Source organism: Marmota marmota, unplaced genomic scaffold, assembly GCF_001458135.2.
Source record: "Marmota marmota marmota unplaced genomic scaffold, marMar, whole genome shotgun sequence".
NCBI classification, from domain to species: Eukaryota; Metazoa; Chordata; class Mammalia; order Rodentia; family Sciuridae; genus Marmota; species Marmota marmota.
In genome coordinates, this window is record NW_025999986.1 from 120,812 (window position 1) to 141,630 (window position 20,819).

Here is a 20,819-nt window from a genome sequence, read left to right on the forward strand (position 1 = left end):
AAGGCAAAAGGAGATAGTTATTGTCCACCTTATTATACAGGAGAGAAAAATTCTTTCAGGATAGTAAGGTAAATTGTTGTCAAATACCTATAATTTTTAGTGTAGAAATTTCCCTACATCACCTCTTGCTTTATGTTACTTCAACCCCAAATTACTGTATTCTATATTCTATGAGTGCAGGCAAATGTATTGTCACATTTTTGTCCCCATCTTGCTACCTTCCTTGGCACTTTCTTTTATAGGTGAAACACATTAAAGAAAATGGCACTAAGTAATGAAAGCCACCCTGAGGAGTTTGTTCTATTAGGATTTTCTGACCAATGTTGACTAGAACTTCCTCTGTTCATTATTCTTCTCTTAATGTATTCCATGGTCATGATTTGGAACATTGCCATTATCCTGATGTTTAAGTTAAAGCTTCATCTCCAGAGCCCCACGTATTTCTTCCTCATCAACCTCTCCTTTTGGAACACGGTTTATACCCCAAGCATTGTATTTCAGATGCTGTTTAACCTGGGAAGCTCTAAGAAGAAACTCAGCTATATGAGGAAGTTCAACTTTATGTCTTCCGTGTAATGGGGGTGGGGCACAGAATGTCTTCTCTTGGCTATCATGTGCTTTGGCCACTATAATGGCCATCTGCAGACCTCTACACTACACCCTTATCATGAATCAGTCAATATGGGTTCTGTTAGTGTCCACTGTATGGCTGGGTGGAATAACTGCTGTCTCAGAAGCCACTGTTACACTATGATTACCACTGTGTGGCATCAATAAACTGGATCACTTGCTGTGTGTGATACCAGTTCTTATGAAGACTGCCTGTGATGAAAAGGATGGATAATGAGCTCACACTGTCTGTGGTGCGCATTTTGTGTTGCTATTCCTCTGTGCTTCATTCTTGCCTCCTATACTAATATTGGATATGCTGTACTTAAAGTTAAATCTTCTGAAGGGAAAAAAAAACTCCTTTGGGACATGTTTCTCTTGTAGTTTTATTATTTTATGGCCCAGCCATTAGCATGTAACTTCAGCCCCTCCTCTTCCATTACAAGAAACAAGCCCAAGTGCATGGTTCTCTCCTATGGAGTGGTGACTCCTACAGTCAACCCCTTTATCTAACCTTAAGGAATAAGGATATAAAAAGGGCATTAAGCAACCTAGTGAGGAGAATTTTTATTTCCAAATACAAATTTCAAAATATTTAGCAATTATAATTTTTAAATTTATAAAAGTTTTTCTTATGAACTCATTCATGTCCTAATTCTTATGTTATAAGCTCTTCTTGCAAAATCTGTTGCATTTGTTATAACAATTATCATCACATTAAGCAAGAATTATACTTGGCTAATATGCGCCAGAATGGTACTCTGTTCTTGGAAATATATTAAAATAATTCTATTTGAGTTGGCACATAATGAAATAGTAACTTTGTTAAGTTGCAAAAATTTAAAACAATATAATTTTTTTATATATTTGCATTAGTTCCATATAGTTTATAATAAAAATAGCATGACAATATTTTATCTAAGAACATCTTATCAATGTCACTTGAGAAACATTTAATCACTCTGCAAGTAGTCCCAAATCTATGTAGACAGCCTTGCTACTCTGTGCATTCTGTTTAAAGAACTTTATATTTTCAAAGAATGATGTATCTTTTTTTCCACACTTTTTATTGTTGCATTATATATATAATGATGAAATTTGTTGTTCATATTTAAATGTACATAAAATAGAACAATATAGTTTGGCCCTTATCATTTCTCACTCTTTCCCTCTCCCTGCTCTCCTTCCAGACTCCTAATCCCTTTCTTATACTAATCTTCCTTTGATTTTCATTAGATTCCTACCCCAAATACTAAATTTCTTTTTTTTTCCTCTCTAGCTTCCATATGAGAGAAAATAATATGACCTTTGACTTTCTGAATTTGGCTTATTTTGTTCAACATAATGGTCTCTATTTTCATCCATTTTCCTTAAAATAGCACAATTTCATATTTATTTACGTCTTAATAAAACTCCACTGTGTATATATAACACATTTTCTTCATCCATTCATCTATCTATGAATAACTAACCTGGTAGCATAGTTTGGCTATTGTGAATTGTGCTTCTATAAACATTGCTCTGCTTGTATCATTATAGTATGATAACTTTAATTCATTAGGATAAATATTGAGGGCTGTAACTGGGTCATATTGTCATTCAATGCCTACTCTTTTGAGTAACTTCCACACTGATTTCCACAGTTGTACTAATTTATAATCCCATCAACAGTGTAAAAGTGTTCCCTTTTCTTCACATCATGTTCATAGGAAGGTAATTTGAACTTACACAGAGACAGTACAGCAAATTAATGTTTGAAATTGTTCCATGTTTCTCAACTTGTGAGTGGAATGCTTTTTGTTTGATTTTTAAAATTTCTTTGTTGTTATTTTGCCTCTCCTTCCTTCTCACTCTAATATTCAAATTCTTAAGCTCTCTTCTCTTTGTTTCCCTTCTTTTTTTCTCCTTCATTATGGCTTTCTTGTGCTACCTCTCTTCTACTTTTTTCCAAATTTGAATTTTTTAAGCTCTGTTTTATTCTTTTACCACATTTTATTTTCTCTTAATGAGCTCTATTTTTAATATCTTTTGTAGTGAATGAAAGAGTATGGATCAGAATAACTCAAAATACTGTAGGATATCTCCAAGATAAGATCAAAGGAACAGCTTGGTGGAATGGCAGGAAATTGAGCCTACAAATCTAAGAAGAACAAAGGACACTTTCATTTGCAACTGACTATCTGAGCTCTGGGATAAGGAGCCTGACTGTTGTGCTGGGGGTGACTATGTTTGATTAGGGTCAGATGAAATGTAGTGACCCAAGAACCACTTCTCCCAAGATTAGAAAGGACTGGAGGATAGACTGACAAGTTCCATGCAACTGGCAACCAACCACACAGACTGAGACCCTTGGAAGGGGAAGTGCCACAGATCTGGTCAAACAAGAAATGTGGGTGGAATTCTGCACACAGACCTCCTGAATAAGTTTGGCTGGTTTGGGTCAGAAATAGAAATAATCAAAATAAATCATATCTAAAACCTCACCAAGAAAAAGGAAATAACCTGAATTTCATCAAATGCTTGATACAAACTCATTCCTAGGCTTCCCTCACATTTTGAGTTTGAAAAAATTATATTTAATTTTAGGTATTTCATCAATTAATTGTATCTTCTCTTGATACATCTTATCTGCTTCCCCATTTCTATTCTCTTCCTCTCTTCTGTATCTTATATACTCAATCCAATTTAATTTTGTCAACCTTCCCTCCTGCCACAGTCCGGCTGCAGCAAAATAACCGGGGGGTGACGAACAACTTGTGTAGATTGATACAGCAGGAGTGGAAGCCGTTTATTGCAGGACAGGAGCAGTATTTATACATTCCACACAGCTTATCTAATTAACATAAACTAGATACATCAGTCAACCAATCAGGAATCTCCACACTTAATGGCTTGCTTTTGTTACTTCTCAAACCACTCCCTCTAGCATTTTGCCAGGCACCATCCAGACTTGTTTATGAACTCTAACATTCCCCTGGCAAAATGCTAGGTGTTATTTTGACTTGTTTACAGACTCTAACACCCTCCCCCACCATTTTTCTTTGTTTTACTTTTCTTTTTAACACACTATTTTAAAAATTTTTATTTGTCCATTTGTATTCCTGCATCTAATCCATTTTAGCATAACACCATGGATGTTTAATTTCTCGGTATATTCTAAATCAATTCTCTCCCATGTTTCTCAATAAAGTTGTAAAGATCAGGAACAATAACTTGTATATCATATGTTGATGTCGACTTTGATCTTAAATTACTATCAATATTGGTGATAATTCTCCAATTTCATAGTGGTAATAGTGGCTGAAATTATCACCTTGAATAGACTAATCATATATGTGGAAGCTAAGTTGAAGGACTTGTTAATAAGAGACAACTACTCCCTAAAGGACCTGTATAAAAGAGGATAAAGAAACCATCTCAACAGATGTGCAAAAATAAGATGTTAGAGAACATTAGGAAGCAGATTAACATGCCTCAAAATGTATATTGTCCCATGAATGAATTTACAAAAGATGATGTGAATAAAATATCAAAGAATTCAAAAAGTTGATCACTCGATGTGCAAAGAACTAAAATACCTAAGACCTAAAAATCAGAAAGTGAAAGCACAATTTAATTAAGAGAGCTGTACTGAAAAATAAATGGAAGACTCAGTAAGTAAAATTCAGTTGAACATCTCACCAATTGATTAGAACATGTAGAAGATGAGATTTTATTATTTGAAGATAAGGTCTATGTTTTTTTGAAAACACAGTCATAAGTATAGAAAACACAATGAGAGGTCATGATCCAAATATTCAGAAAACTGGGGGCCACATTAAGACATCAAACTTCTGAATCCTTGGAATAAAAGAGGGATTTAGATGTAAGAAAAAACTATGGAAACATTTTTAATGAATTGATATCGGAAAATTTTCCAAATCTTGATATGAGATACATAGATACAGGACACTTTTTGAATCCAAAAATACACAAGATAAAAAGAGAAACTGTCCACAACATATCATAACTAAAATTCTTAACATTCAGAACAAGGATATAACCCTAAAAGCCTCAAGAGAACTTTTGGCTGATATACATATAAATAAATAGGAATAACCTGTGATTTCCTAGGAAAAAAGAAAGAAAAATCTCTACAAGCCAGGAGTGCATGGAACAATGTACACCAAACCCTGAGAAAAAATAATAACCAGCCAGGATTGCTATATCAAGCAAAACTATTCTTCAGAATTGAAGAGATAAAACTCTTCAAAGACAAAGCAAAATTAAAAGCATTGATAACCACTAAGCAAGCACTATAGAAAATGTCAAGGAATCACAGATAATAACAAACATCTCTGTATAAATACACAGAATGTAAATGGTCTCCATTCACCAATTAAAAAATCAAATCAGTAGGATAGATTTAAACAAGACAAAAAAATGTCATTTGCTAGAGATTCATCTTACAGGCAAAAACATCCATGAGGTTAAAGTGAAAATATGGGAAAAGATAATTCATGCAAATGTAGATTGAAAACAAGTGTAGACACACTCATATTCAACAAAGCAGATATCAAGGCAAAATTAATCAGGAGAAAAAGAAGGCCACTTTGTATTGGTAAAATGAGAACAAGAAAATGTGAAGATATAATAATAATAAATATGAATGACTCAAACATGTCATAACTATAGAAAACACAATAGGAGGTCATGATCCAAATATTCAGAAAACTGGGGGCCACACACACACACACACACACACATAAAATCTCAGACTCCCAATTCAGTAATAACAGGTAGATTTTGGCACCTCTCTCTCATCCACAGGTAGGTCATCAAAAACACATAGTCAGCAAAGACAATTTAGACATTAAATAATAATATAAATCAGGTGGACTCAGCTGATATTTATAGAATAACCCCCAAGAACAGAATTCAACTTTCTCAGCTACAAAACAGACTATATTTTCAAACAAAAACCACACAATATTAAATACACACAAAAATAATTCACATAATTCTTTGCATCTTATCAGATCATAACAGAACAAAAGAGAAATAAACTACAAGAAAACCACAGGAATAACATCAATGGATATTGAACAACACACTTTTGAATGACGAATGGAAAATAGAGGAAATTAATGGATAGATTTGAAAATTCTTAGAATTAATTGACAATAGAGACATAGCATACCAGAATCTTTGGGAAACTATGAACACAATTCTTAAAAGGTTAGGTTTGAGTGATGAGTACTTATATAACAATCACAAAGAACCCAAATAAACAATCCAATGGTGTAAGTCAATTTAGAAAAACAATAACAAACTATTTCCAATATCAGTACAGGGAAGTAAATGAGATAAGAGCTAAAATTAATAAAATAGACAATAAAGAAAAATATAAAGAAACAATGAGGGGCTCGGGATATGGCTCAAGTGGTAACATGCTTGCCTGGCATGTGTAAAGCACTGGGTTCAATCCTCAGCAGCAGATAAAAATAAAATAAACATATTGTGTTCACCAAAAATTAACTAACTAAATAAATAAATATTAAAAAAGAATCAATGAAACAAAAAAGTTGGTTTTATAAAAAGACAAAAAAAAATATGTCTTCAGTCAAACTAACCAAAAGAAAAACAAAGTGGAATAAAATCAATAAAGTGAGAACAGGATCATTAGGGATATTTTGAAAGTTTATATGATAAAATGAAAATTCAAAAAGTAATGGATATATTTCTAGACATATATAACCTACCAAAATTGAAACAATAAAATAAAGGAAGCATAAATGATGCTGGAAAAACTGGATAGCCAGTTAAAACAGATCAAAGGCCTAATTCTTAGGCCAGAAACTCTGAAAATGCTAGAAGAAAACATAGACTGAAAACTCCAATGTATTGGTACAGGCATTTACTTTCTTAAAAAAGACTCCTAAGGCCAAAGAAATCAACCCAAATTCACTAAGTGGAATGATATCAAATTAAGAAGCTTCTGCACAGGAAAGGAAACCTACCCCTCAGGGGATTAATACCCAGAGTATATAAAGAACTCAAAAAACTTACCACCAAGAAAACCAATTAACCTAATTAATAAATGTTCAGAAGAAATAACAAGACCCTTCACAAAAGGAGAAACACAAATAGATAAGATATATATGAAAAAGTTCAACAGTTCTCTAGAATTCAGGGATTATAAACCAACATGGATACTTCAACAAACAACATATATTTCCAGCAATGGGTATTTTGCAAGTACAAAATTTCAAAGTCTCTATAATTAAAAATTAAAGGTGCTAAAACCTAACTCTAAGACCCCCAACTAAAGCTTAACACTTTAGCATGAAATTAGTTACAACTCTTGAGAATAAAGGAGTTGGTTGCATAATTATGTGTATAATTATGTGCATATATCAATATGTTCAGAGTTTAATATGAGGTGTAGGGAAAAAGCAATCACTTTTAAGAAAACAAAATATCATTCAGACTTTTAAAATGTCTTCTGACAAGATCAAGATCTAAACACAAAGTTGGAAAATAAGTCTCATGTGAAAAAATAACATCACACAGTGTTTGATCTAGTTCTTATACTATTTTTATATTTCTATTAATGCATTATAGTTATACATAATATTGTGGTTCTTTTTCACATCATCATACAGACATGGAATATATTTGCTGAACCTCAGTCTTCATGACTCTCCTTTCCCTCCCCTCCCCCTGCCCTAGCTACCTTTTTCTTCTTTTTATTTGTACTAGATTGCCTAACATTTCTGGGGTATATGTGCACTATTTTCTAACATAGAGAATATGTGAGCTAACTTTTGAGAAACATTTTCAAAAAAAGACAGATGTGCACTACCCTTAATGTAATAGAAAATCATGAGATTTTCTAGGCAAGCAAGACCATCTAAATCTTTTCTCATTTTCTCAAGCAAGACATCCTGAAGAACAAACAGAAAGCAACAGAGCATTTTAACCTTGGTTGTAAAGACACTGAAGATGCTTTTAGAAAAATCTTTAAGAGAGAATTCAAGATGTTTTAAAAATGTTTTTTTTCCACAGTACAGAGGTCCTCAGGTCTGCACAGCATAACCAGTTAGGTAAGAAGTGCATCTTGTTCCCATGGGAGCCTTTCACTGTAGCTGTTTCTTCTCAGTTCACATAGGGTAATAAAATCATAGTGTAATAATTCTAGTGTTTCTTCTCAGTTCACATAGTGTAATAATCTCTAGAGTTTTATCTTTGAAAAGAGAAAAAAATTAGGAATAGTCTATTTTTGAAAGCTAATGTACAAATGGATCTATTGTCAATGTAACAATTTAAAAATAATCATTGACTTATAAAGTCCTAAAATCCTTTTTTACACATATAACGTGATTAATGGATGTACAATAAACAATCACAGAACAATTCTGTTTTTCTATATTTGTCAACACATTCAGAGAAATTATAGGAAAAAAATTTGCACATTTGGTGTCACATTTGGGATCCTGTAAGCCTCTTGTATTTGAGGTTCCATTTCATTCTTTAGATTCACAAAATTTTCTGATATTATTTTATTGAAAATATTGTGCATTCCTTTGGTTGGATCGCCACACCTTCATCTATCCCTATAAATTTGGTCTTTTCATTTTATCCCATAATTGTTGGGAGTTCTGTTCATGGTTTCTTACCATCTTCTCTTTGTGGTTGACTCTATTTTCAAGCTTATATATTTTGTCTTTATTGCCTGAGGTTCTGTCTTCCAAGTGGTCTAGTCTATTGGTGATGCTTTCTACTAAATTTTTAATTTGGTTTATGATTTTCTTCATATCAAGAATTTCTGTTTTTTTTTTAGAATCTTTCTTTATTGAAGTCATCTTTTGCTACCTGTGTTGGCTCTCTTATAACATCCTTTATTTCACAGATCAGTTTAATCATTTACATTCTAAACTCATTCTATGACATTTCTTCAGTGGATTCTGTTATTGGAGTATCTTGGTTTGCTTGGGGTGATTTGTTCCCTTTTTTATCTTTTGTTTTCTTTATTTTTATGTATACTCATCTAAAAATATGGATCTGAAGCAGTAGGGCTTCTACACTGTGAATTTGTAGTGTCTCTGAAGGTTTTCAGTACCTCACTATTAGAGGAAGACAAATAATAACAACAATGAATGTACATGTTTTACAGCATTATACCAAATAGTTTCTACTATGATGTTTATAATATTAATTATCACAATAAACAGAAATGCTATGATTAGTTATTGCCTATAATAAGAACATCAAGTTTTCAAAAGGGTTTACATATTTATATGGTAGACTGGGAGAGAACAGAAGTGATATAGGATGTGATGATTATGAGGAAAGAGAAAAACAGAAGTAAAAGATTAAAGAAAGAAATAGAAAAATAGAGATTGTCTGTTAGCAGAATAAAAGAGAATCAAAGGAAACAGGTAGGAAAAAATATAAAGCAAAAATTTTAAATGATTAAAAATAAAAATAAAATACAAAACAGAACTAAAATATATGAATTCTTTATTTGATGAGAAAAAAAATGCAACCTATATCTGGTTTGAGAAACATCCTATATTTGGTTTGAGAAAATATATAAAAGCTGAGAAAAAGTGTCTTCAGGAAAAGGAAAGGATAAAATGGTATTTGCTAAGAAATAATAGGCCAAGACTGTTCTTCCTGCTGGTGCTCAAGGAGGGGCCTTCTCCCCTCAGGATCACTATAGATAAAGGCAGATTCCACTAGTGGTTGAGATCTTAAGGTGTGTCCCCCAAAATAATGCTGACAATAAAATCAATATTGTTTTCTATTGGAATTCAAAATAATCTCAATTTCTCTTCTCAGCAGTTTTAGGTGGGGCCATCTGAAGCGTGATTCTCCACCCTGTAGTTCATTGGAGAGACAGAGGTAATCCTATAGGTAGAGTTCCTGGAGGCAGGGTTTAGGCTTAGGCAAGTTTGAGGCTCTTTGCTGAATGATAGTTGGTCTGGAGATTTAAAATCAGGGCACCTCTGATGCCCAGTACTTGCTGATCCACACTGGAAGGCTTTGCCCCAGGGATCTTCTTATAAGACGCTGTCTCAGAATTAAAAAAAAAAAAAAAAAGATTATACAAATGACTGATTGACTGATGATGTAGCTCAGAGGTAAAATGTTTCTGGGTTCAATGCCCAATATGGAAAAAGAGAAAGTGTTGCAAGGAGAGGAAGAGAAAAGTGGGGAGGAGGGAAGGTGGGATGAAGGGAAGAAAGGAAGAAGGAAAATATCTTTAAAATGTTGAAGAGGGAATTGCCAAAGTAGAATTATCCAGTGGGGAAAAAAAATTATTTCTTAAATGATGATAAAATAAAGAATTTTGAAATTAAATAAAAAGCAGATAAGAAAATTTGTTGCCAGAAGATACTCACTAAAAAATAAAATAAAATCCTAAGGAATTCATTCAGAATCTAGATAAATCATAATAGACAGACATTAAAATTTGTTACAGCAAGGAATGAAAAGTACCAAAAATAGTAAATATATGAGTGTTTTTCTTTCTTAAGTTCATTAAAAGTCAAAAATAATGACATTTTGCAATATGTGTAATATATTTAAAGCAAAATATGGCAACAGTTACACACAGGATGAAAACAACTACAAATGGAATTATAGTAGAATTTTTACATTCAGTGTTAAGGATATTATTGTCAGAATAGATAAGAATACATACTAAAGCCTAAGAACCTTGTACTTTAAATGTAGACACATGTTATGATTCTGCAATCTGTGTATGGGGTGAAGGTGGGAGTTCATAACCCACTTGAACCAAAGTGTGGAATATGATATGTCAAGAAATTTGTAATGTTTTGAACAACCAACAATAAAAAATTTTAAAAATAAATAAATAAATAAATAAATACAAATACATTAATAAGTCAAAACTAAACAGATGGATGGGACTTCCAGATATGTTAGAAGTGAGAAAACAGAAAATTCTTTCTCCCTCCAAAAGAGGAGACAAACAGCTAAGATTTTCAAGATTGTTGAGATTGTCAAAAAGCATTGGGCAGCTCTAGAAAGTAATTGAAGCAAAAAATAAATTAAGAAGCATTATTCAGGAAACCCAACTAGAATATCAGGAATCATGGAAATCTGTAACTCTCTAACCAGGATGTCTCCCATACCATTTTGGTTCAGTTGGAACACAAATCCATCAGCAGAGGATGGAGGCCTTCTGAACTCAAAAGTATTTGAGAAAAACCTTTGCCAATCCTTAACTGACTATGAAATTATGCAAGTACAAGGGAAACTCTGGACTCAAAGGTTAAAACTTAAGAAGTTTCTAAAACTGAGTAGTAACAAAGCTTCAAATGATGATAAAACAAGTTTATTAATTAAACTAACAGATTAAGTTAATAAAACAGTGATTTTTAGGGAGTCAAATAAGAATTGAACACAATCTAAAATAATATGAGACAAATAAAGAAACAGGAAAGTGTGATACAATCACAGAAACAAAAAGGGTGGCTAAAGGAAATTGACTCTAAACAAGGTGCGAGAACCAAAGAGATGAACAGGAACCTGTTAATTATGAGCAAATGTCTTGAACAAACATTCCACAAAGACGATAAGTATGTCTAATGAAGAGGAATCCTATTATATGCAAAAATAAGCCATGTGAGTTGATATGTGTTTTGAATATAATCATGTGATTACATATATATGAATATAATGATATATTATAATCATATATATTTGAATGTAATATGCTTATATGACTATAATCATATATACATATATGTATATATACATACATATATACACATATATATATATATATGTATATACATATATATGTATCAGGATATACAACTTAAATTCAAACAATAAAGTTTTTTACATGAAAAAAAGTTTTAAATAATTAAGCATCACTTTGTTATATTTAAAGCTTCATTCCAGGGTTTCATAAACTGACTTCCAGACCACTCATGGATAATCGAATCAAGCCTTTATTGAAGCACACTAGTGGCAGCTGACCAGAACATAAAGCTGTTCCCCTGATCATCCCCGAACAATTGCAAGGACACTCCTTATAAGCCTGAAAACTGCAAAATGGATGTTCAGAGGAGTCTAGCCAATGCAAGCAAGCCAGGTTACAGAAGCAGGAGAGTGCAGTCAAGTGGGGGAAATCCTAACCAATCACAGTTAGCCCAATCACCCCAGTTACAGAAACAGAGCCACATTACCCTAGTCAATGCCCCATTAGGTAGTTCCATGTTCTTAAAGGTTTCTATAGCAAAAAGCAAAGAACATCTTGCCCCAATCATGACCCTTCTACTTAGCATGGTTGTTTTACAGAATGGAGTTACAAAACAAAATGTAGTCACATTTGCTTTTACTATCACAAGTTCACACTCACCAGAATGGCTAACACATGACCCAGATAGTCTTCTTTTACCAAAAAGAAATGAGGATATATGTTCACAAATTACTTGTACATGAAAATTCATAGCAAATTTATTTATAACAGCATACATTGGAATCCATTCAACCATCTACTGCTGCATAACAAATTCCCTCCAAAATTTAGTGGCTTCAAATGATATATATTTGTTTTCTCACAATGTCAGTCAGTGGGTTTCTAGGGAGATGAACTCACAGTTTCTGTGCAAGTCACAATGGTACTTATGACCTCGTCTTACATGTCACGTTCCATCACTTCTGCCACATTCTGTTTGTTACAGTGAGTCACTAGGTACAGCTCACACTCAAAGGGAAGGGAAGGAGAAATACCAGAAAATTGAAGAACATAACTTAAAACTATAGACTCATATATCCATTAACAGGAGAACAAATGAACAAATTGTGATATGATTAACTACCAGAATATGTCTCAGGAATAAAAAAAGAAAGAAAGAAGTGGACTTTTGATTCATGAAGCATCATGGATGAATGTTGACAATGTTGTACAGAGTGTAAGAAACCAAACACAGATGAGCATGAATGTATTGAATGGATCTTTCTGTGAAGTTCTAGAAGGAGAAAAACAGCCTAAAGTGACCAGAAATCAAATCTGTGGTTGCCAAGAGCAACCAGATGGACCGAATTATTGTAAATTGGCATGAAAAATTTTCTGAAGTAATGCAAATGTTCTACATTTTTGCTAGGGTGGTGGTTGCTTGTATATACACATTTTTGAAATCTCAGTAAACTGAACATTAAAAATGGGAGTTCATAATCCACTTGAACCAAATGTATGAAAGATGATATGTCAAGAGCTTTGTAATGTTTTGAACAACCAATAAAAATAATGCAAATTGTATTATGTAAATTATATCTGTGTAAGATATATGTAAGAAGAGAAAAGAAATAAACCAAGTCAGTAGGTATTGAATGAGTACATTAGAACCATGAGAGAAAAAACTGGAAACACAGGAGGGACACTCAGAAGGTGGGTAAGGAGACAATGGTGCCCTTGTACTCCCCAATGGCAGAGCAGCAGAGAGTAACCTTTCAATTAGCCGCCAGCATCATCTCACTAACACATTTCCTCTAAATCTTCTCCTCCCTTCTTAGTCATCATTAGTAGCAGGGACTTACTAATTGTCTGTGGGCTGTGGAGGCCCCTTGTCTTGGCAGAATTGCTGAGCTGTTTATCCCCAGGGCATGGAAGTCCTGAGATCCCTCCCTTTACAAGCTCACTATGCCTCCCTTTCCACCTTCAGTCCCAGTAGAAGAGAATTTAGCTAGTGGATTGAGGGAAAGGGCTTGTCAATAAAAAGCTCCACAGTAAAGAGATGCCTCTGACTGGCACATGGGCTGAGGGGTGGGGGTCGGGGGCACATGGTTAGTGCACAGCCAATTCAGCCACACAGGGACTCAGCCCAGCTCTGATGATTCCTAGCTACATTTTCCAGAAAAAACTATTTCTCCTCCATGTGCCTTCACTCCTTTATCTGAAATGGAAGATAATAACAGTACCCACCTCTTGAAGTTATTATAAGAAGCAGTAAACAGAAAGTGCCCAAGGAAATAAACACTGGCAATCATCACTCTTCCCCAAAATCTAAGCTCTAATCAATTTCAAGGGTGTGATATTACTGCATAGTTTTATTTCTCATTGTGAGAATCAAGTGGAGGCTCCAACCAGTCCAGAAACTACTTGCTTGTCACCAGAAAGCTCTGGCAGCAAGGCAAAGAAGAGATCACGTCCTTAATCACAAGTAAGTTATAAGCTTATTCTTCTCTTACAGCTCATCAATTTCCACATGTACTCAACAGTGTTGGATTCCTACCTAATGTTTTTTTTTTTTTTTATGCGAAGTTATTAGGGGTTGAACCCAAACATACTGTAACACTGAGCTACATTTCTAGTTTTTTTTTTTTTTTCAGACAAGTTCTTACTAAATTGCTGAGGCTGGCATCAAACTGTAAATCCTCCTGCCTCAGTCTCACAAATCACTGGGATATCAGCATGCATCACCACACCCGGCTCTCTTGACCTTGTGTCTTCAGTGCCAGTGACTGGGTAACTTTCAGCAAGTTACTTAATACTTATGAGACTATCTTCTTTATTAGTTAAGTTGCAGATTCCAGAGATGCCAGGAAATCAACCAGTGTCTGGTATCTAAGGAAAAACTGCTAAAATAAAGGAGATTCTCATTATTGGGTTGTATATTAGAATTTATACCTCATTACCTTGCTTCAGATATTTTACGGCTGGGGTGGTGGTAAAATAAGGGAATAAATGAATGCACGTGTATGTGAAATTAACAGGAAAAGTAGTGCTTGCTTTATGTTAGTGCTATAGGGAAGGATCATGTAGATATAAGAAAGAACAAAGTCAAAGGAAGATAGAAGATGAAGAGATTCAGAAAAATTATAAAGTGAGACAAGTTGTCAAGAAAGCAAGAATGTGAAAAATGCTTAAGTTCAAGGATGTGTGAAATGGGTAGGAAGTTGGTGAGCTAGAAAAGGTAAGGCACTGTGATGTTTAAAAGGAATAACTAAATAAAACCAATGACTTAAAGGCGCGAGAGCAGTGTTTCCATCTTCAGAGGGAAAAAAAGAGATGTTATCAGGGAGGGGTTCCCAGAAGACACCTGAGGTGCTGGTAGCATTTTTTGTGTTCTAACATTGTGTGGGGAAGGGCATGCTGAGACACCATGTGTTTATTTTATTATTCCACATAATTCATAGGTATGTTTTAGGTGCACTTTTGTTTATATAATTACTTTTTTTCCCTTGGTACTGAGGATTGAACCTAAGGGGACTTAACCACTGAGCCACATCCCCAACCCTTTTAATATTTTATCTTTAGATGTGCTCTCCCTAGTTCCTTAAGGCCTCTCTAAGTTGCTGAGGCTGGCTTTGAACTCATGATCCTCCTGACTAAACTGCCCAAGCTGCTGGGATTACAGGGGTGCACCACCGTACCCACTGGATAATTACTTTTTAAAAAAGGGAACAAAACTTATCTGCAAAGGGAAGAGCAATGATGAAGGAAGGAAAATAGAAGACTAGAAAGAGGAGATATGCACAAAAAGGGAAATGAAAGGTGTCTTTTAACACAGGATGGACACCCCAGGATGGGGAGGTGAGCATGCCATGCCACAAACTCCCAGGACATTTTCTTCCCACCAGACCACAAACTAGCTTGCCACCTCTCACCTCATTGGTTTTCCTAAAATCGCCTGTGCTCAGAAGACCCTTAGTTCCTGCCTCTTAATTGCAGGGAGGCTGCCATCCCACCCCTGTCTCTGAGCTTGCAATCTGTGTCCCCCACTGTTTGCACAGCAAAAATTCATGTCCCTTCCTCCAAAAAGCTTTCCTTGATGCCTCCTTTACTGTGTAGACTTTTCTTGATCCTCCAGTGTTTATTGAGTGCAAGAGGCCACATCCCTGCAGACCCTCAGCTTCTCCTGGTGAACCTGAACCCATTAGCCTATACTTTAAGGCTCAGTGTCTCTGTGATGAGTAAAAGGCTACTACAGAAGCCAAAGTCCAACATACATGATCTGGACTGGATATTTCTTGAGGAAAAACATTTATAAAGGACATGATTGACAAAATTTTGGGTATTGTCTACTAAGTATTTTATCAACATCTATTGTCCTTAAAAAAATAACCTTTGTTTTCCTAAGATCATGAGTCAATGAAGAGGCATTATATATGTTATCCACTCTTCAATGACACAGAATAAATATAATTACAAATGCAAAGAGAAAAATGCAATGATAAAAAGTGGCACATTCTAATAACATTGAAATAAAAGATGTGTTGAAGTTCTCCACGCTACCCTTAAAATTTTTCTGAAGGTTTGAATTTTTATATAAAGGATGTTTAAGGTCACAAATAGTTAATAGAATAAAGACAGTATAAAACAAATTCAAATTTCTTCTTAAAATGTCCAGTCTCAATGCAGTGTTGTTTCTGTTTGCTTGTTTGTTTTCATACCTGGGATTGAACCAAAGTGCTTAACCACTGAGCCACATCCCCATATATTTCATTGTTTTTTTTTGAGACAGTTACTAAGTTGCCTAGGGCCCCACCAAATTGCTGAGGATAGCTAGCTTCAACTTGAGATCCTCCTGCCTCATCCTCTCCAGTAGCTGTGATCACAGGCATGTCCACCATGACCAGCAACTCAATGTATTATTTTTCTAGTGATGTAGTCTTATCTGAAGGGGAAAAAAGTCTTTTTTTGTTTGTAATAGTTGTAGTTGGACACAATACATTTATTTTATTTTTATGTGATGCTGAGGATTGGACTCAGCTCCCCGCACATGCTAGGGGAGCGCTGTACCACTGAGCCACAACCCCAAACCCAAAAAGGGGTCTTTTTCTCCCACTATGCCCCAGAACAAAATAATTGGCAGCATTTTTTTTCTACTTTATTTTGCCTATATTGCATAGAGGTTAGAGTTGTTTGTTTGTAGAGAAAGCTCTTAGGTTAACAAATTTTAATTAACTTTTATTTTTTTAAACAGGGAAGAGACAAAACCACCTAGCTGATCTTTCTGTGTATGGAGTCCCATTATATAGAGTGTAAAAAGTCTCTTTCTTAATAAATACATTCTGCCTCTGGTTGGCTCCACTGAAAACAAAAGCAGGTACTAATGTGCATTATGGTGCAAGCCAGGGGCATGGGTGATGCTGACTTGCAGATTTGTCAGCAACAAGGAAATTCTAGTATAAGGAACATGGTGGTTTTTGTCATGAACCCTCTACATTGAGTCACTGCACAATGAAACCCCCAGCCTTTTCCACGGTCCTGTTTAATTCTTTCAAGGTAGGTCTCACTGAATGTGAAGCCCCCACAGGGGTGCACTCATTTCTTTCATACTGCCTCATACTGGGCCCGCAGCCATACTAACTCTTGAAACCAAGAGTATCATCCTGAAGTATTCAAGGACTGCTACACAGTGGGGGCACTCCATGTTTATACATATGTGTGGATGTGCGAGCCCATGTGTGCATGTGCCCAGGGATTGAGCCCGGACATGCTTAACCACTGAGCTACATCCCCAGTCCTTTTTATTTTATTTTGAGACAGGGTCTCACTAGGTTGCCTAGACTGGCCTCCAGCTTGTGATCCTCCTCCCTCAGCCTTCCAAAGAGCTGAAATTACATGCCATTTACCACCACACCAGCCGCACTTGTTCTTGGATGACCAAGCACAAGCACAGGCAGAGCTGTAGTCCCTTGCCTTAAACAATTTGCAAAAGTTTTGGCTGTATCATTTCCTTGAGAAGATGGTTTTGCCTTAGGGAAAGGAACATAAAACTTAAATATTCTGTAGTCTGGAATTTGTTGACCTTGAAGTTTTGTTGAAAATTGCCAAGCACCATAGGACACACCTGTAATTTCAGTTACTTGAGAGACTGAGAAAGAAAGATTTCAAGTTCAAGGCCATTCTTAGAAATACAGCATTAACAAAATGAAGGGAAGGGAGTGGGGATTGGAATAGGAAACAAGTAGAATGAATAGAACATGACTTTCCTATGTTCATATATGAACACATGCCCAATGAAACTCTATAACATATACAACCACAAGAATGGGAAGTTATACTTCATGTATGTATAATATGTCAAAACACATTATATACTTATGTATAATTAAATAGAAAAAATAAAATTGAAAAAGAAGAATGGGACCTAAATTAGAATAAGTTATACTCCATGTGTATATAATATGTCAAACGATACTCTACTGTCTAATAAAAACAAATAAAATTTAAAAATTAATATATATATATATATATATATTACATATATATATATATATATATNGAGAGAGAGAGAGAGAGAGAACTTCAGAAATGTAGTGAGAGACCCTGTCTCATAATGAAAAATAAAAGGGCTCAGGATTTAGTTCAGTGATGAAGTGTCCCTGGGTTAAATCTCCAGTACCAAAAATAAATAAATAAATACAATTCTGTTGTTAAATCTGTTCCACAAGATTTCAGTTTACATCAAACTGGAGTCCTAAATGGGAAAAGAATTGTTTTTATCTCCCATGCAAACTATCTTAAGCTCAGGCTGAGGACAGAAAGGATGATGAAGGGAATATTGATTTCAGAATGAAAATTCTTCAGGAAGAATTGGATTCAGTCTGAAGCACTATCTTGTAGCTCCCAGACTGTGTCTTCATCAGAGCCTCTTAACATGGATTTGAATTTGTCTCAACATTACTCTTTTGAAGAAAAGTATAAAATACATTAATAGCAATCTCCAACTCAAGGGAAATTTGTCTATATATAAATGTATTTTGAATATGAATTAAATGTTTGTCATCCCTGAAAATAAAATGATCCTAGGATATTTATGTCTCAGAGTAGAAAACAACCCTGCATACATACATATAATAGTGAAATTCTAACAAGATTTCTTTGGGGTATGGATGCTCTTCAGTGGTAGAGCATTTAGCCAGCATGCCTGTGGCCCTGAGTTTCACCCCCAGGATCATATACAAACAAACAAATTTTCACTAATTATTTCTGGATTCACAGAATAACCACAGTATTCAGAAGAAAATAGATGCCTAATAAGTTTTTCCAGAATTAACGAAGAGTAATTAATTAGCACATGTTGTATATCAGTTGCCTTTGCATTTAGCCAGGAAGTCAGAGACAACAGGACAGGGTTCCAAGGTTCCAACCATTACTACCATATTGCTGCTTTCTGTCCTCCAACAAGATAAGGTTTGACCAGGAAGAACAAGGGAACAGAGATGCTGGATGGTGATGTGCCTGGGAATGGAAGCCTGGGAGAGCAGAAGGGAAGAAATGTCCACTTAATGACAGGACAAGTATCTGAGTTGACTTTTTACAAAACAGGTTGGAGCTCATTCATCTGATAATCTTATCGTTCTAATTCTGAATAGGAATAGGCCATGGTCAACCAAAGCTTCCCATTGGGATTCCTCCTTCTGGGCTTCTCTGAATACCCAGGGCTGGAAAGGATTCTCTTTGTGGTTGTCTTAACTTCCTACCTCCTCACCTTGGTAGGCAACACACTCATCATCCTGCTGTTGGTGCTGGACCCCAGGCTCCACTCTCCAATGTACTTCTTCCTCTCCAACCTCTCCTTCTTGGACCTCTGCTTCACCACAAGTTTTGTCCCCCAGATGCTGGTCAACCTCTGGGGCCCCAAGAAGACCATCAGCTTCCTGGGCTGCTTCATCCAGCTCTTCATCTTTCTGTCCCTAGGAACAACTGAGTACATCCTCCTGACAGTGATGGCCTTTGACTGCTATGTGGCTGTCTGCCAGCCCCTTCACTATGCCACCATCATCCACCCCTGACTATGCAGGCAACTGGCAGCTGTGGCCTGGGTTATGGGTCTGGCCCAATTCATAGTCCAGACACCACCTACTCTTCACCTGCCCTTCTGTCCCCACCGGCAGATAGACAACATTTTGTGTGAAGTTCCTTCTCTGATTAGACTATCCTGTGGAGACACCACCTACAATGAAATCCAGTTAGCTGTGTCCAGTGTCATCTTTGTGGTGGTTCCTCTCAGCCTCATCCTTGTCTCTTACAGTGCCATTGCCCAGGCAGTGCTGAGGATTAACTCTGCCCAAGCATGGAAAAGACCTTTAGGGACCTGCTCGTCCCATCTTATGGTTGTCACTATCTTCTACAGCTCAGTCATTGCTGTCTACCTCCAGCCCAAAAATCCATATGCCCAAAAGAGGGGCAAGTTCTTTGGCCTCTTCTATGCAGTGGGTACTCCTTCACTTAACCCACTCATATACACCCTGAGGAACAAGGAGGTAAAGAGGGCATTCAGGAGGTTGCTGGGGAAAGAAGGTGATTCCAGGGAGAGCTGAGGGTGAGCTGCTTAAAGTACACTTCTAAGTCAAGAGACCTTCTTCATGATTTATAAGACTGTTAAGTTCCCCAAGCCACTTGCCTGAGCCAGTGTACAGGCTAAGCATAAGCATGTGGTATGTGAGAGAGAGACAGAGGTTCAATGAAGAGAAGACAAATATCTCCATAAAGCATCTTAAATTCAGTGATCTTTACCATCAGTGTTTAATATTTCCTCTCTTCTCCATCCTCTCTCTACTGCCTTCCCTTCTACAGATTCCCTAAAGGTATCATGCCCATTTTTCACTCTGTCATCTCTCTGCATTTATCACATCACTGTAGGAGAACCAGTTCATCATGGCATTCTAGAACCTTACAGATATTTACCTGGGGCATGCAAGCAAATGCTTGAGCCACAGCTAATCTGAGACTTAGAAGGATGCTTTTAATTCCCACAGAGTATGAGAAGATGTGCAGATTGCTAGGACTTGCCTCAAGACCATCTCTCATTCTCTTCCTAACTCCCCTGGGAGGCTGTCATGAGACATTTCCTAATGCTTTACAGGTTGAAATGTAGCTTGAGGCATACTGCCCTGTACATTTGAGATATAGAATTTCATGAGACCTGGCTCCATTCCAGAATTATTTCCTCAGCAAAGGGTATCCCACAACACTGCTGCAGTCACCTGGTCCACTTTTGTTCCATTGATATTCTTTTTAATTTTGATACTGAAGATTGAATCTATGCTGCTCTACCACTGAGCTACATCCCCAGCTCTTTTTCTATTTTGAGACAGGGTCTTACTACGTTGCCTTAGGCCTTGCTAAATTGCTCAGGCCAGCTTTGAACTTGCAATTCTCCTGCCTCAGCCTCTCAAATTGCTGGCATTAAAGCATGCACCAGCACACCTAGGCTCAACTTAGAAATTTTGAGGGG

The 20,819-nt window shown here is 35.9% G+C and overlaps 2 pseudogenes; both read left to right on the plus strand.

Moving 5' to 3' along the window:
• Positions 1-261: 261 nt before the first annotated feature.
• On the plus strand, positions 262-15,620 carry LOC125617687 (annotated as a pseudogene).
• A 3,343-nt stretch (positions 15,621-18,963) lies between these two features.
• On the plus strand, positions 18,964-19,902 carry LOC107160795 (annotated as a pseudogene).
• The last annotated feature ends 917 nt before the right edge of the window (positions 19,903-20,819 follow it).